Below are 6,731 nucleotides of genomic sequence, written 5' to 3' on the forward strand. Positions count from 1 at the left end.
CTTTTGACGTCTCAATTATAAACCAAGATAGAAATGGTACGCGGTTGTTATTTGATATATTATTTAGTTCGGTATGGCTAATTGAATTTATGTTGCGTCAAATGTTATAAATTATAAGTGTAGGTAACTGTGGCGTAAAATATTCTTAAACTGTGTAAGTATATAATAATAATTTTAATAGTAACGCCGACATTATACACTGGACTGGCACTGGACTTGCAACTTATCTTACGTGTAGTTTTCACTAGCACAGTAGACTTGACCATTATAGGCGGGGATATAACCCACCACCTATCTATTACGTAGTTTCGACAGAAAGCTCAATGAGGCGTGGGTACCTAATTAATTCATCAAATTCAAATTCAAAAATATGTTTATACAGTAGGTAACATAGTCACACTTTGAATCGTCATTTTTTTACATAACAAACGTTTCATCCGCCTAAAACTACTGCACCTTCTCACAGCCTGTATAGCCGGGGAAAAGAAGCTGCAAGAAAAACCTCGGAACAGGGCCCTAGACGTTCCTTTTAAAAAAATAATACATTTTTATACAATTATAAAGTTTTTATATGGTTTTCATAGATATATTGTGATGCAAAAGTTAAAATACTAACTTTAAATTTATTTCTAAGTGACGTCTTGGGTCATCATCCGATTAATGTACCTCTGACTACCCCAAATGAGATTATAGTCGTGAGCTTATGTTATGTTGTAATATTCACATTGTTTTTACGTCATTCAAGGGGAATGAAAAACTACATATCCTACTACTACTACTACTATAATACAATTATTTTTTGTACCCAGGTAGTACCATTCTTTGCATATGAAACAAAATATCCAATCCGCAGAAAATTATATTCAAACTAACGATGTAATATTACCGACCGAGACCACATTTTAAATCACTTTCTCGCCGGATATCATGCTAAACCTGATGCTCCTTTTATTAACTTAACAAAGCTTGACTGACGTTTCAGAAACTGTTAGTTAACCGAACATGGATATCATGTACCACACGGTATACTTTCTCTTCTTTGTTCTGCAGCAGTCTACTTAGAAAGGATCAGCTTATTGACTGCTCCAATATGCATATTGCATAGCCCTCAGAGTAGCTTTACATAAGATTATTAAAGCGACATTTTGTTAGAGTTAATCCTTGGCTTCCTCTATAATCTGCTTACATAATGTAACCAGGGTTTGTATGACAGCACGTTGTGTGTATAATGTTTAGATGCTCCCAGTCTTACCAAGTGTGAACATATTTTGATATTCAAATAAGGTTGTTGGGCAACATGAGTAGGTACGTGGAATAGTTTTGGTAAAAGAGGACTGACATTGAGTACGTGTAAGTGCAGTAGGTACATTTAGCACGTTTTGAACACGTCATCAAATAAATCCTTCTAGTGGCTTTATAGTGAAGTGTGTTTCTGTAGTGAAAGTGACACTTGTAAAGTGTTTGATTGAAAGTAGCTTACTTTTGGAATAAATAATTAGGTATTTGTGTGAAAGTATTTCTTTTTTTTTACATCTGGAATTAAGTAGGTGTACAAAATAGTGTACTAAAGAATAGTAATATATTAAAATTAAAATTTAATAAAACTGATGTTTGTTGTAAGAATGTATAATTCTGTCTTTCTCTAGTCATTTATTTTCCATGACAAATATTAACAGATTCTAATATAGACCCCTTTATAAGTACATCAATCTTGAATCTCCCACATTACGACAAAAACCTAAATCGTGTTACACAATTTAGATTTTGCTACGAAATTGTTTGTGGAACAACGAAATAGCCCAAGTTCCGTTCGAATGTTCTAGTTTTGCCGTCTCAGCATCTTAAGCTTTCTACGTCATTTGGGTCAATTCCAACCACATGGTAGACGCTTAGTATAATAACGCTATTACACAAGCCACACAGCAAGCACTATTGTCGTGCATGTTTAAAAATAGTTTAAGTAAGTACTTACATAATATATTCTGTACTTACACCAGCATGAAAAGAAGTTATCTATTTTACTAAAGTAACTAAAGTAATAAGAAATGTTTCTAATAATAATATTGTTTGTATTATCATTTTCTTTCTGTTGTTTGTTAGTTTGTTTATATTATTTTATTAGAATGTATAATAACGCTATTATACAAGCCACACAACAAGCACTATTGAAGAAGTAAATATAATGATTTGCTAATAGTTTGCTTGGAAATAAACGTCTCGACGAGAGCCATGCTTGTATAATACGTTGACCGATTTCTAGTCTGTAGACTAAAAAAGCGCTTTAACCCAACGACTACTACCTACTACTCTACCTATTTAAGTACTGTCTCTCTCTCTATTTAAGAGCTGGGCTCTTGTTGGTGGAGTAACCGCCATTCCTCTCTTCTTCCCGCCAAAACCTTCACCTCCCGATACGACACGACCTGCACCTTCTCTTTTATTTGTTTCATAAATGTTATCCTAGGTCTACCCCTTCCTCTCTTCCCTTCAATTTTTCCTTCTATAATGTTTGTTATAAATGAATCGTGTCGTATCAGGTGGCCAATCATATTTCCTCTCCGGTTCTCTATAGTCTTCAATATGGTTCTCTTTTCTTCAACTCTTTCCAGCACTTTTTCATTTGACACCATTTCAGTCCAGCTTATACCCTCCATCCTTCGCCAACACCACATCTCAAACGCTTCCAACCTCTCTCTGTCTCTCTGTGTCATAGTCCACGTTTCACTTCCATAGAGTGCAATGCTCCAAATATATGATTTAATAAACCGTTTCCTTATTTAAGTACTGTAGACGAATGATATTTAATACTTGAGAATTCAGTTTATCGTCAAGTTTCATTCGTTCTCTTTCGTTAAATTGATATAAAAGCGCTTTTAGCGGCGGCGTAGACACATTTGCATGTGTGTGTATTTGTGAGTTCGTGTGCGCGTAGGTGCTTTTCTTCAAACTTTTGCAAACAAAAGGGGCTCAGAAGAGGAACTTGATAACAGGATTATTGGCAAGTTGAGTGTGTAGAGTGCAGCATACGAATGAGACAAACCACTCAAAGTGAGGAAATCCTTGTTAGTTAATTAGAAAGTAAGAATAGTAAGTCTACGCAAACTACTGAATTACGTACAACATAAAATTGGTAGTACACACAAGTGCTACACGTAATAAGTATTTTTTTCCTTATGATAATTAATTTGCAACTTAGCTTTATCATGCGCGGTAGGTATGGCGCTATACATTTATTATAATTATTATAGTACATTTTGTAAGTTATATGCATATTTTCATTCCGGTTCGTGGGTTAACTTGATGACATGATTTTCATATAATCATAAACAGACTATAACCTACATACACGTTGGGACACTTGGGACATGTATCCTATTACGGACGTAATTATATTGCCGGGCAAAGACCTCTACTTACACGAAGTATATCAGGGTTTTTAACGATTCAATAATAACCATAAGTTGAAGTAGCAGTAGAAGAAGACCTTCCTTCAATCATTATTCCATAATACTACGTCATTAGCTACAAGAAGTTTCTTCAAATAAAAAGTAGAAACATAAAAAGAGTGACAATGTAAAGATTTGTTTTGTCTCTATTTTAGGAGAAACATTGATACACAAACATTTTGGTTTTGGTCATTCCCAACACAAGTATCTGATTACTTACTGGGGAGACCTGTCCAATAGTTGTAACTAATTTACAGAAATAAATTCATATTTTATTTATTTATTTATTTACAAACTTACACCTCTTAACTTACAACCCATTTACGCAGAGTTACAAGTAATTAGTAGAGATCTTGGAACTGCTTTTGATATTAAGTCCTAAGATTTACTTACGGGATGTTACACACCACACTTATACCTAACGCTCACGCTATACAGGGTGTAAGTGACATCGTACCAAATACTGAAAGGGATGATTCGTTCTAAGTTATCGAATGGAATTTCCCGTCGCAAAATTTATGATTTTTTAAAATTATTTTCAATTCCATACTTTTGCGGTGGAAATTTTAACTTGATATTTATTCAGAATCAAGCCCAAACAAGCTGAATCATCCCCCTCAGTATTCGATACCATGTCACTTACACCCCGTACAAGTACATACAGGAAGCCATACAAGTACGGACGGGTGTAAATGACACCGTAACAAATACTGAGAGGGATGATTCAGACCAGGATTCTGAGTTGATATCACGGGGAATTTCCTGTCGGAAAATTCATAAAAATATTGGTGTTCTTTTTAATTATATTCAGTTCCATACTTTTGCGACGGAAAATTTCGCTTGATATCAACTCAGAATCATGGTCTGAATCATCCCTCAAGGTTTTTGTTACGATGTGACTTACACTTCTCGCTATTTTAATGACAACGCACCGTAACGGTACCTACCATCACATCATCACTAATTTAAAAGCCTCTACGTTGTAGCATCCTCCATGCTACTTTTTAGGGAAAAATACAGCAGTAGTTTCCCCAGACCTACCAGAGGCATATTATTTAACATAACGAACGTGTAACACGATAACACGGGTTATTGATCGTTGTCGCTGCTGTTTTGCTTTTTTTGTGTTATCACAAACAGCTTCACGCGTCGTTTACCGTATACATTAAAAAAACCTGCAAATAGATGGTTTAAACTATATAAGTACGTAAGATAGTCACATCTGTTTTAGCAGTTTGGTTATTGTCACCACTGATCTGAAGTTATTATGAACATTATGAAAAATATGTTTTTTATATTGTTTTCCTCTCAATTTAAAGTCGCAGGTTCAATCCCAGCACGGGCCTAAACCAATGAATTTCGAATTTCTTTTCGAATTCATGTTTGAATTATAAATGATTATCACGTGCTCAGCGGTGAAGGAAAACATCGTGAGGAACCCCCAATTCCGAGAAATGAATTTCAGAGGTATATGACCTTACCTATATTTATTAGGCTGGTGTTCTTTTCACGGGTTGTAAGGTCACACTTACAGATTGACGAACAGATAAGAACAGATGATGTAACGACTACATACTAAAACATACATACTATGTGCAAATATAAAATATTTACTTATAATTATAATCTTACAATATCACATAACAAGTATTTAGTACGCAGTGCATAAGCTAATTACTTCGAACAAGATATTTCAGTGAAACAAAGCGCCTGATGAAGCCCCTCGCTGCTCGTACCTGCTATGAAAAAAGCCATTTTTCGCGGTAACCTCATAAATAACGTGACATTCATCTTCTTGACACTTGAATAACATGCTGGCTCGCCGGGGCCCATTAGCCTTTAAACGAAACAATGGGACGGTCTTATGTCCGCGAGCACATTAACAAAGGTCACGAATAAAGGAATGTTTTCTTTCTCGTAATAGTTAAATATTACAACAATAAATATAAATATCACTTCTTGGCCGGACCTTGACTAAAGACTGGGAGAAATGTGGCTGCAGGTTGCCTTGTGGTGGCTTCTGACTGTACTTAGCAACCCTGTTTACTGTACTATAATTATTATAATTATTATTATAATTATACACCTACAAAATTATTAAATCTTCATTATGCCATGCCCGATATATTTAGATACAATATACAAAGAAACACAACCTATTTATTTTTACGAAGACATGAAAGAAATCTCTATACCGTTTGTACCACTACTGCCTGATCAGGAGGACGCATAAACTCTTCAATCCAATTCAAAACACTTGATTGCATATAAACACAACATAAAAGACAATTACAAAATAACAACAAAAGTACAATCGGCGGTCATAATCGGCAAAAATATTTCTGTGAGTAAGTATTTGAAACGCGAAACTACATTTTATATCAAAGACATGTTTCTGAGACAAGACTCTTCAAATAACTTACCCACACGTTTATTTTGTTTAATTGAAAAGAAGTTTTGTATTTCTTTCTAAATTTCTTCAACCTAATTATCTGTCACTGGCTCCATTCTGTTTGAAATAATGAAATATCTCATTTTGCCAAAAGGTTTTTTTTTTTTCAAAACTTGTTATATTGTTGGCAGTACATAATAAACCACTGTGGATTCCGAGGCATCCCAAACTTCAGACATTTTTGATTCCCTTTGCGCGTTTTTCGTCATCATACGAAGCTCCATTTACTTAATTAGCTCGTCGAAAATGAGGATTTTTGTTAGAATTTTCAGTAAAAGACTTTCCTTTCTACGCTTTATGTTTTCTTTACGCATTTTGTATTTATTTTAATGGGAAAGCCACCTTTGTTCTTAACATAAAACGCTTTTTATTTTCCTCCATTTAAACAAACAAACCTTGGAAATGGCTTTTTCTCTATAAAATTGTGCGGCTAATGTTTGTAACCTGTGAACTGTGAAGTTGGTAAGTATTTTTTCTTAACACAATTTAGGATATATGGGCTAAAAGGGATTTTGTTGTCAAAGTATTATCGCAATGTCTTGATAACAGCAATGATTTTTACGTTTGTGAGACATTTGCAGACAATTCTGTGGAGGCTTATCACGCACGGTTTTTGCAGTCTCGTTATTTAATGGCGCGGAAACTGTGATAAATTGCGGGCTAATGCTCTTTTTCTCTCGCAAAGGCCTATCGTTAAAAGGTCGTGTTTTATTGTAGAACTTTCTTTACTTAGGCCCGTATCAAAGGTGTTCACTGTTCACCTTTTTGTTTGTTCTGCGAATCCTCGGGTTTTTAACTTGTGTTGAAGGTTTGATGTCTGTTTTATAACGTAA

Source organism: Pectinophora gossypiella, chromosome 10 (assembly GCF_024362695.1).
Source record: "Pectinophora gossypiella chromosome 10, ilPecGoss1.1, whole genome shotgun sequence".
In the NCBI taxonomy this organism is placed as follows: Eukaryota; Metazoa; Arthropoda; class Insecta; order Lepidoptera; family Gelechiidae; genus Pectinophora; species Pectinophora gossypiella.